Below are 12,150 nucleotides of genomic sequence, written 5' to 3'. Positions count from 1 at the left end.
AGACAGTCACCCAAGGCCGGAGTCGGACCTGGGACCCTGATGCTGTGAGGCAGCAGTGCTAACCACTGAGCCAATTGACAACACTTCTAACTTTCTCACGGGTTTAGCCATACCTGGCACATTACATGCTCCAGCAAGGCCTAACTCTGTTCCGATTAGTTCCATTATGAAACTTCTGCTAAATGCAGCTGTACTTTTGATTTGATTAACAGTTAGCAAGCGGGAGCATCTTCATCACAACCGGAGGTTCAGAATATCCAGTATTAACTCACCATAATTTCACAAAGTTCTGAAAAAATGCAACATGTCACTAAGCAGGTGAAATGAAAATACAGCCTAAACCTTTAGTTGATGCTATGCATTAGAAAGAGTTGGAAAGAGGTGAATAGGTAGCTCGATTATTGCAAAGTTTTTATTGTTAGTCCACCCAGGGTAGATTTTGTGTATTTGGTTAGTCATTCACCTTGACTTTGGTGTCAGGAGCAGCTCCTGGAAGTGATCTTGATATGATTCACATTCACTGGGCTAGTATCTGAATGATGATTAAATCCAACACTCAACAGATAAATGTTGTCACTACAGCTCAATGGAATGTGTTGCCTGCTGCCAATTTTCCTTGTGTTCAGTAGATCAGCTGAAACCGATGCAGTTTTTTTCTAGACCATGGAGTAATCAGTAGAAAACTATATGTGGTCCAATAATTCTAGACTTTAACCATCATTCTATGATGCATTGAGACCCAAAACACATTAAATATAGTTTGATAGTTCCAATCTTGAAAGTGAACGTTAACTTCTACAGTGAACCATTACCAGAGTACTGACTTCAGCTAACGTTTGTTCACAGCTGTACTGTTCTTTGAAAGTATGCTGAAACAAAGTTTGTATTGGAAAATTGTTTTGTCTTGAATATTTAATGGCTCATCATTTTTTGTCACTTTCATTGTTTGTCTCCCCAAGTTTGAACAGTCTCTGATAGATGGAATTGATATTTAGTCCATAGGCCCCTCAAATACTCAACTGAATTATTCAGTCTAAATGAGCATGTTTGTACCATTTTCTTTAATAATATCTACTTGTAACAATATGTCTGTAAGAATTATCAGTCGTATCTTAATAACAGCAACCAAATCTCTCATATCAAGGACCTTCAGATTTATATATGTCTCTATACAAATGCTAATCCATTGCTCCCATTATGCACTGGTGCTTGGGTGAAGTTCAGACACAATCATAGTTCTTCAGAACTTTTCTGACTTATGCATATGATTATCTGAAGAATTATTTATATAGATATCCTGTGCTGAGATCTCTGTACAAACCTCATGTTGTCTGGGCAGCTGTTTTGTGAAGCAGAGTGATGTCAACAGCATGGATTCAATTCCTGTACCAATGGAAGTTACCATGACAATCCTGCCTTCTCAACCTCACCTCTTGTCTGAGGTGTGGTGATCCTCGGTTTAAACTCCCCACCAGTGATCACCAAGAGAGAGCAGCTTTATGGTTCTCTGGGACCATGGTGTCTTTACCCTTTATCCCCAGGAGGGATGAGATGCCGTTCAGAGTAATTGAGATGTACAGCATGGAAACAGACCTTGCGGTCCAACTTGTCCATGCCGACCAATCTAATCCTGTTCCGTTTGCCAGCACTTGGCCCGTATCGCTCTAAACTCTTGCTATTCATATACCTATCCAGATGCCTTTTAAATGTTGTAATTGTACCCGGCTCCACCATTTCCTCTGGCAGCTCATTCCATACGCACACCACCCAACGCAAGCAGATGCCATTTCCCGAGTCCTGCACTCATCCCTGGAGCATGTGGATAACAAGGATACCTACGTCAGACTCCTGGGCATCAACAACAGCTCTGCCTTCAACACCATTATCCTCTCCAGACTGATTTCAAAACTCCGAGACCTTGGTCTTGGCTCTGTCCTCTGCAACTGGATCCTCAGCTTCCTGACCCACAGACTGCAATCAGTGAAGATAGACAACTACACTCCTCCACAATAACACTCAACACGTACCCCCCGTGGATGTGTCCTCAGCCCCCTACTGTATTCCCTGTACACCTACAGCTGTGTTGCGAAATTCCATGCCAAAGCATGGATATCAAACAAAGATGGGTCAGAATACAGAAAGGAGCAGAGGGGGCTTAGTGATGTGGTGCAATGATAACAACCTCCCTCTCAATGTCGGCAAACTAAAGAACTGATCATTGATTTTCAAAAGAAAGGAGAAGAACACACTCCTGTTTACATCAATGCAGCTGAGGTTGAGAGGGTGGAGATCACCAGGTTTCTCGGAATGATGATAACCGACAACCTGTCCTGGATTTCCCATATAGATGCAACAGTCAAGAAGGACCAACAATGCATCTTCCTCAGGCAGCTCAGGAAATCTGGCATGTCCATAAGGAGCCTCACCAACTTTTACAGATGTCATTGAAAGCATACTGTCTGGGTGCATAAAAGCCCGGTTCTGCCCAAGGCTGTATGGAACTGCAGAAGGTTGTGTGCGCAGCCCAGACCATCACGGAAGCCAACCTCCTATCCGGAGATTCCATTTACACAGCTTAATGCCATGCACACTGCCAACATCACCAAAGACCCATTGTACCCGGGTAATGGTCTCCACCAACCCTGTACCCCGGTAATGCTCTCCTCCAACCCTGTACCCATTGTACCCTGGTAATGCTCTCCTCCACCCCTGTATCCATTGTACTCTGGTAATGCTCTCCTCCAACCCTGTACCCATTGTACTCTGGTAATGCTCTCCTCCAACCCTGTACCCATTGTACTCTGGTAATGCTCTCCTCCAACCCTGTACCCATTGCACCCCGGTAATGCTCTCCTCCAACCCAGTACCCATTGTATCCTGGTAATGCTGTCCTACAATCCTGTACCCATTGTACTCTGGTAATGCTCTCTTCCAACCCTTTACCCATTGCACCCCAATAATGCTCTCTTCCAACCCTGTACCCATTGCACCCCGGTAATGCTCTCTTCCAACCCTGTACCCATTGAACCCCGGTAATGCTCTCTTCCAACCCTGTCCCCATTGCACCCCGGTAATGCTCTCCTCCAACTCTGTACCCATTGCACCCGGTAATGCTCTCTTCCAACCCTGTACCGATTGTACTCAGGTAATGCTCTCTTCCAACCCTGTACGCATTGTACCCCGGTAATGCTCTCCTCCAACCCTTTACCCATTGTACTCTGGTAATGCTGTCCTACAACCCTGTACACATTGTGCCCTGATAATGCTGTCCTACAACCCTGTGTACCCCTTGTACCCTGGTAATGCTCTCCTCCAACCTTGTACCCTGGTAATGCTCTCCTATACCCCTGTACTCATTGTACGCTGGTAATCCTGTCCTCCAAACTTGTACCCATTGTACTCTGGTAATGCTGTCCTACAACCCTGTACACATTGTACCCTGGTAATGCTGTCCTCCAACCCTGTACCCATTGTACCCTGGTAATGCTCTCCTCCAACCCTTTACCCATTGTACTCAGGTAATGCTCTCTTCCAACCCTGTACGCATTGTACCCCGGTAATGCTATCCTCGAACCCTGAACCCATTGTACTCTGGTAATGCTGTCCTACAACCCTGTACCCATTGTACCCTGGTAATGCTCTCCTCCAAAACTCAACCCATTGGACCCCGGTAATGCTGTCCTCCAACCCTGTACCCATTGTACCCCGGTAATGCTGTCCTACAACCCTGTACCCATTGTACCCTGGTAATGCTTTCCTCCAATCCTGTACCCATTGTATCCCGGTAATGCTCTCATCCAACCCTGTACCCATTGTATTCCGGTAATGTTCTCCTATATCCCTGTACCCATTGTACCCTGGTAATGCTGTCCTCCAACCCTGTACCCTTTGTACTCTGGTAATGCTCTCCTCCAACCCTGTACCCATTGTGTCCCAGTAATGTTCTCCTATAACCCTGTACCCATTGTACCCCGGTAATGCTGTCCTACAACCCTGTACCCATTGTACCCTGGCAATGCTGTCTTCCATCCCTGTAGCCATTGTACTCTGGTAATACTCTCTTCCAACCCTGTACCCATTGTACCCCGGTAATGCTCTCCTCCAACCCTGTACCCATTGTACCTGGGTAATGCTCTCCTCCAACCCTGTACCCATTGTACCCGGATAATGCTCTCCTCCAACCCTGTACCCATTGTACACTGGTAATGCTGTCATACAACCCTGTACCCATTGTACCCTGGTAATGCTGTCCTCCAACCCTGTACCCATTGTACCCGGGTAATGCACTCCTCCAACCCTGTACCCATTGTACCCCGGTAGTGCTCTCCTCCAACCGCGTACCCATTGTACCTGGTAATGTTGTCCTCCAACCCTGTACCCTTTGTACTCTGGTAATGCTCTCCTCCAACCCTGTACCCATTGTGTCCCAGTAATGTTCTCCTATAACCCTGTACCCATTGTACCCCGGTAATGCTGTCATACAACCCTGTACCCATTGTACACTGGTAATGCTCTCCTCCAACCCTGTACCCATTTTTCCACGGTAATGCTCTCCTATATCCCTGTACCCATTGTAACCTGGTAATGCTGTCCTACAACCCTGTACCCATTATACCCTGGCAATGCTGTCCTCCATCCCTGTAGCCATTGTACTCTGGTAATACTCTCTTCCAACCCTGTACCCATTGTACCCCGGTAATGCTCTCTTCCAACCTTGCACCCATTGCATCCCGGTAATGCTCTCCTCCAACCCTGTACCCATTGTACCCCGGTAATGCTCTCCTCCAACCCTGTACCCATTGTACCCCGGTAATGCTCTCCTCCAACCCTGTACCCATTGTACCCCGGTAATGCTCTCCTATAACCCTGTACCCATTGTGTCCCAGTAATGTTCTCCTATAACCCTGTACCCATTGTACACTGGTAATGCTGTCATACAACCCTGTACCCATTGTAACCTGGTAATGCTGTCATACAACCCTGTACCCATTGTACCCTGGTAATGCTCTCCTCCAACCCTGTATCCATTGTACCCCGGTAATGCTCTCCTCCAACCCTGTACCCATTGTACCCCGGTAATAGAACATAGAAGAATACAGCGCAGTACAGGCCCTTTGGCCCTCGATGTTGCGCCGATCCAAGACCACCTAACCTATACTAACCCACTATCCTCCATATACCTATCCAATGCCCATAAAGAGGGAGAGTCCACCACTGCTACTGGCAGGGCATTCCATGAACTTACGACTCGCTGAGTGAAGAACCTACCCCTAACTTCAGTCCTATATCTACCCCCCCTTAATTTAAAGCTATGCCCCCTTGTAATACCCGACTCCATACGCGGGAAAAGGTTCACACTGTCAACCCTATCTAACCCCCTAATCATCTTGTACACCTCAATCAAGTCACCCCTAAACCTTCTTTTCTCTAATGAAAACAGCCCCAAGTGTCTCAGTCTTTCCTCATACGATCTTCCTTCCATACCAGGCAACATCCTGGTAAACCTCCTCTGCACCCGTTCCAGTGCCTCCACATCCTTCCTATAGTATGGCGACCAAAACTGCACACAATATTCCAGATGCGGCCGCACCAGAGTCTTATACAACTGCATCATGACCTCAGGACTCCAGAACTCAATTCCTCTACCAATAAAAGCCAATACGCCATATGCCTTCCTCACCGCACTATTTACTTGGGTGGCAACTTTCAGAGATCTGTGTACATGGACACCAAGATCCCTCTGCACATCCACACTACCAAGTATCCGACCATTAGCCCAGTACCCCATCTTTTTGTTATTCTTCCCAAAGTGAATCACCTCACACTTAGCTACATTGAATTCCATTTGCCACCTTTCTGCCCAGCTCTGCAGCTTCTCTATATCCTGCTGTAACCTGCCACATCCTTCCTCACTGTCAACAACTCCTCCGACTTTCGTATCATCCGCAAACTTGCTCACCCAACCTTCTAACCCCTCTTCCAGGTCATTTATAAAAATGACAAACAGCAATGGTCCCAAAACAGATCCTTGCGGAACACCACTAGTGACGGCACTCCATGAAGAAACTTTGCCATCAACTACTACCCTCTGTCTTCTTCCATCCAGCCAATTCCTAATCCAAACCTCCAACTCCCCCTCAATGCCATATCTCCGTATTTTCTGCAGTAGCCTACCATGGGGAACCTTATCAAACGCCTTACTAAAATCCATATATACCACATCTACCGCTTTCCCCTCATCAACCTCCTTCGTCACTTTTTCAAAGAATTCAATAAGGTTTGTGAGGTACGACCTGCCCTTCACAAAACCATGCTGACTATCCTTGATCACATTATTCCTATCCAGATGTGCATAAATCCTATCCCTTACAATTCTCTCTAAGACTTTGCCCACAACAGAAGTGAGACTCACCGGCCTATAGTTACTAGGGGTATCCCTACTCCCCTTTTTGAACAAGGGAACCACATTTGCTATCCTCCAGTCTTCTGGCACTACTCCTGTAGACAAAGAGGACATAAAAATCAAGGCTAATGCTCTCCTATATCCCTGTACCCATTGTACTCTGATAATGCTGTCCTACAACCCTGTACACATTGTATCCTGGTAATGCTCTCCTCCAACCCTGTAACCTGGTAATGCTCTCCTATAACCCTGTACCCATTGTACCCTGGTAATGCTCTCCTCCAACACTGAAGACATTGCACCCCGGAGGGCGGCACGGTGGCACAGTGGTTAGCACTGCTGCCTCGCAGCGCCAGAGACCCGCGTTCAATTCCCGCCTCTGGCGACTGACTGTGTGGAGTTTGCACGTTCTCCCCGTGTCTGCGTGGGTTTCCTCCGGGTGCTCCGGTTTCCTCCCACAATCCAAAGATGTGCAGGTAAGGTGAATTGGCCATGCTAAATTGCCCGTAGTGTTAAGTAAGGGGTAAATGTAGGGGTATGGGTGGGCTGCGCTTCGGCGGGTCGGTGTGGACTTGTTGGGCCGAAGGGCCAGTTTCCACACTGTAATGTAATCTAATCTAATGCAGTTCTCCAACCCTGTACCCATTGTACCCCGGTAATGCTGTCCTACAACCCTGTACCCATTGTACCCTGGCAATGCTGTCTTCCATCCCTGTAGCCATTGTACTCTGGTAATACTCTCTTCCAACCCAGTACCCATTGTACCCCGGTAATGCTCTCTTCCAACCTTGCACCCCGGTAATGCTCTCCTCCAACCCTGTACCCATTGTACCTGGGTAATGCTCTCCTCCAACCCTGTACCCATTGTACCCGGGTAATGCTCTCCTTCAACCCTGTACCCATCGTGTCCCAGTAAAGTTCTCCTATAACCCTGTACCCATTGTACACTGGTAATGCTCTCCTCCAACCCTGTACCCATTGTACACTGGTAATGCTCTCCTCCAACCCTGTACCCATTGTACACTGGTAATGCTCTCCTCCAACCCTGTACCCATTGTACACTGGTAATGCTGTCATACAACCCTGTACCCATTGTACCCTGGTAATGCTGTCCTCCAACCCTGTACCCATTGTACCCGGGTAATGCACTCCTCCAACCCTGTACCCATTGTACCCCGGTAGTGCTCTCCTCCAACCCCGTACCCATTGTACCTGGTAATGTTGTCCTACAATCCTGTACCCATTGTACCCGGGCAATGCTGTCCTACAACCCTGTACCCATTGTACTCTGGTAATGCTCTACTCCAACCCTGTACCCATTGTACCCGGGAAATGCTGTCCTCCAACCCTGTACCCATTGTACCCTGGTAATGTTCTCCTATAACCCTGTACCCATTGTACCCTGGTAATGCTCTCTTCCAACCCTGTACCCATTGTACCCTGGTAATGCTCTATTCCAACCCTGTACCCATTGTACCCTGGTAATGCTCTATTCCAACTCTGTACCCATTGCACCCTAGTAATGATCTCCTCCATCGCCCTGTACCCATTGTATCCCAGTAATGTTCTCCTATAACCCTGTACCCATTGTACCCTGGTAATGCTGTCCTCCAAGCCTGTACCCATTGTACTCTGGTAATGCTGTCGTGCAACCCAGTACCCATTGTACCCCGGGTAATGCTCTCCTCCAGCCTTGTACCCTGGGAATGCTCTCCTACAACCCTGTACCCATTGTACCCCGGTAATGCTCTCCTATATCCCTGTACCCATTGTATCCTGGAATTCCTCCCTCCAACCCTGTACCCTGGTAATGCTCTCCTATAACCCTGTACCCATTGTACCCTGCTAATGCTCTCCTCCAACACTGAAGACATTGCACCCCAGTAATGCAGTTCTCCAATCCTGTACCCATTGTACCCCGGTAATGCTGTCCTACAACCCTGTACCCATTGTACCCTGGCAATGCTGTCCTCCATCCCTGTACCCATTGTACTCTGGTAATGCTCTCTTCCAACCCTGTACCCTGGTAATGCTCTCCTATAGCCCTGTACCCATTGTACCCTGCTAATGCTCTCCTCCAACACTGAAGACATTGCACCCCGGTAATGCAGTTCTCCAACCCTGTACCCATTGTACCCCGGTAATGCTGTCCTACAACCCTGTACCCATTGTACCCTGGCAATGCTGTCCTCCATCCCTGTACCCATTGTACTCTGGTAATGCTCTCTTCCAACCCTGTACCCTGGTAATGCTCTCCTATAACCCTGTACCCATTGTACCCTGCGAATGCTCTCCTCCAACACTGAAGACATTGCACCCCGGTAATGCAGTTCTCCAACCCTGTACCCATTGTACCCCGGTAATGCTGTCCTACAACCCTGTACCCATTGTACCCTGGCAATGCTGTCCTCCAACCCTGTACCCATTGTACCCCGGTAATGCTCTCCTATATCCCTGTACCCATTGTACCCCGGTAATGCTCTCCTATATCCCTGTACCCATTGTACCCCGGTAATGCCCTCCTATATCCCTGTACCCATTGTAACCTGGTAATGCTGTCCTCCAACCCTGTACCCATTGTACTCTGGTAATGCTGTCCTACTACCCTGTACACATTGTATCCTGGTAATGCTCTCCTCCAACCCTGTACCCTGGTAATGCTCTCCTATAACCCTGTACCCATTGTACCCTGCTAATGCTCTCCTCCCACACTGAAGACATTGCACCCCGGTAATGCTGTCCTACAACCCTGTACCCATTGTACCCTGGCAATGCTGTCCTCCATCCCTGTACCCATTGTACCCCGGTAATGCTCTCTTCCAACCCTGCACCCATTGCACCCCGGTAATGCTCCCCTCCAACCCTGTACCCATTGTACTCTGGTAATGCTGTCCTACAGCCCTGTACCCATTACACCCCAGTAATGCTCTCCTCCAACCCTGTACCCATTGTACCCGGTAATGCTGTCCTACAACCCTGTACCCATTGCACCCTGGTAATGCTCTCCTCCAAACTTGTGCCCATTGTACCCGGGTAATGCTGTCCTACAACCCTGTACCCATTGTACCCGGGTAATGCTGTCCTACAACCCTGTACCCATTGTACCCGGGTAATGCTCTCTTCCAACTCTGTACCCATTGCACCCCGGTAATGCTCTCCTCCAACCCTGTACCCATTGTACCCCAGTAATGCTCTCCTCCAACCCTGTACCCATTGTACCCCGGTAATGCTTTCCTATCTCCTCTTCGACCAGGCAAAAGTTACCGAAGCTTGAACACACACCAGCAGGTTAAGGAACAGCTTTTTCCCAGCTGTTATTCGACTGATTAATTGAAGTTAGAGAGTCAATTAATGCTGATCTTGTTAATGTTGATCTTGCCTGGTGCTTGTCCTGTGCAACATAAGCTGTGATTTGTATCTCCTCGTTCCCTATGATCTACCTGTACTGCTCATAAAGCTTTTCACTGTACTTAGGTACAGATGACAGTAAATAAATTAAATCAAGATAAAGAAAAGATATAGGATTAGTCTCTGAATTTGCTCACCATGAGGATGAAATGGAGGGAATGGCTATTTTGTGGAGGTTTCTGGTAGCTTTGACATCAGCAGTGGATAAGTTGATTCCAAGATTCTTAGTTTTGCTCATTTGGTTGAGATTTCTTTTTCTGATTATTTTTATCAACCCTTATTCAAGCATTCAGTACAATCTCAGGTCCTTATATCTGGCTTGCTAGCTATTTGATTTCTAACATTCAGGGTGAGATTGTTCCTTTACCAGTTCTGGGGTGACTAGTGGCTAGTTCTTCAACTACGACCTTCACATCACATTGCTGCTCAAATCCAGGTCAGTGTACATTCGATCTTGGTCCATTGGTACAAGCAAGATGCTCAGTCCCACAACACTGTCCTGTCGACTTGAAACTAGCTTCTTAACCCCTATCCTTTTATTCTTCAAAGGAAAACAATATAGTTTGCAATTTGGGGCATAATCCACATGGGCTGGTTGCTGTTGAGCAAGGGGTTCTCAGCCCCTTATTGCTTTTTGTAGTCACAAGTGTTCACGGTTCAGTCTGTTTTTCCACCTCATTCCCAATTTGATGAGTTGTTGCTTGAAGTTCACTTTGCGTCTTTAGGTAAGACATTCTGTGGGTCTCGCTCTCTCTTTTTCTCTCCTTTTTCATCTCTTTTCCTCTCCTCTTCACATCTTTTTCACTGTCTTTTCTCCCTTTTTTCCTTCCGCCCTCATTTCTTTTTCTCACTCTCACTCTCACCCCATCTCTCTTCCCCTCTCTCACTCTTCCACACCCCTTCCACCCCTCTCTTCCACCCCCCCTTCACCCCTCTCTTCCACCCCCCCTTCACCCCTCTCTTCCCCCCCCCCCTTCCACCCCTCTCTTCCCCCCCCTTCCACCCCTCTCTTCCCCCCCCTTCCACCCCTCTCTTCCCCCCCTTCCACCCCTCTCTTCCCCCCCTTCCACCCCTCTCTTCCCCCCCTTCCACCCCTCTCTTTCCCCCCCCCTTCCACCCCTCTCTTCCCCCCCCTTCCACCCCTCTCTTCCCCCCCCTTCCACCCCTCTCTTCCCCCCCCTTCCACCCCTCTCTTCCCCCCCCTTCCACCCCTCTCTTCCCCCCCCTTCCACCCCTCTCTTCCCCCCCTTCCACCCCTCTCTTCCCCCCCCTTCCACCCCTCTCTTCCCCCCCCTTCCACCCCTCTCTTCCCCCCCCTTCCACCCCTCTCTTCCCCCCCCTTCCACCCCTCTCTTCCCCCCCTTCCACCCCTCTCTTCCCCCCCTTCCACCCCTCTCTTCCCCCCTTCCACCCCTCTCTTCCCCCCTCTCCCCTCCCCCTCTCTTCTTCCCCCCTCTCTTCTTTCCCCCCCTCTCTTCTTCCCCCCCCTCTTCTTCCCCCCTCTCTTCTTCCCCCCCCTCTCTTCTTCCCCCCCCTCTCTTCTTCCCCCCCCTCTCTTCTTCCCCCCTCTCTTCTTCCCCCCCTCTCTTCTTCCCCCCCCCTCTCTTCTTCCCCCCCCTCTCTTCTTCCCCCCCCTCTTCTTCCCCCCCCTCTCTTCTTCCCCCCCTCTCTTCTTCCCCCCCCTCTCTTCTTCCCCCCCCCTCTTCTTCCCCCCCCTCTCTCTTCCCCCCCCTCTCTCTTCCCCCCCCTCTCTCTTCCCCCCCCCTCTCTCTTCCCCCCCCTCTCTCTTCCCCCCCCTCTCTCTTCCCCCCCCCTCTCTCTTCCACCTCCCTCTCTCTTCCCCCCCCTCTCTCTTCCCCCCCCTCTCTCTTCCCCCCCCTCTCTCTTCCCCCCCCTCTCTCTTCCCCCCCCTCTCTCTTCCCCTTCCCCCCCCTTCCCCCTCCTCTCTCTTCCCCCCCCTTCCCCCTCCTCTCTCTTCCCCCCCCTTCCCCCCCTCTTCTTCCCCCCTCTTCTTCCCCCCCTCTTCTTCCCCCCTCTCTTCTTCCCCCCTCTCTTCTTCCCCCCCTCTCTTCTTCCCCATTCTCTTCTGCTCCCCCCTCTCTTCTTCTCCCCCCTCTCTTCTTCTCCCCCCTCTCTTCTTCTCCCCCCTCTCTTCTTCTCCCCCCTCTCTTCTTCTCCCCCTCTCTTCTTCCCCCCCTCTCTTCTTCCCCCCTCTCTTCTTCCCCCCTCTCTTCTTCCCCATTCTCTTCTTCTCCCCCCTCTCTTCTTCTCCCCCCTCTCTTCTTCTCCCCCCTCTCTTCTTCTCCCCCCTCTCTTCTTCTCCCCCCTCTCTTCTCCCC

The sequence above is a fragment of the Chiloscyllium plagiosum genome, unplaced genomic scaffold, assembly GCF_037043375.1.
Source record: "Chiloscyllium plagiosum isolate Xiang-an unplaced genomic scaffold, Cpla_swu_hap1 HiC_scaffold_9, whole genome shotgun sequence".
NCBI classification, from domain to species: Eukaryota; Metazoa; Chordata; class Chondrichthyes; order Orectolobiformes; family Hemiscylliidae; genus Chiloscyllium; species Chiloscyllium plagiosum.
Note: the sequence above shows the minus strand (reverse complement) of the source record.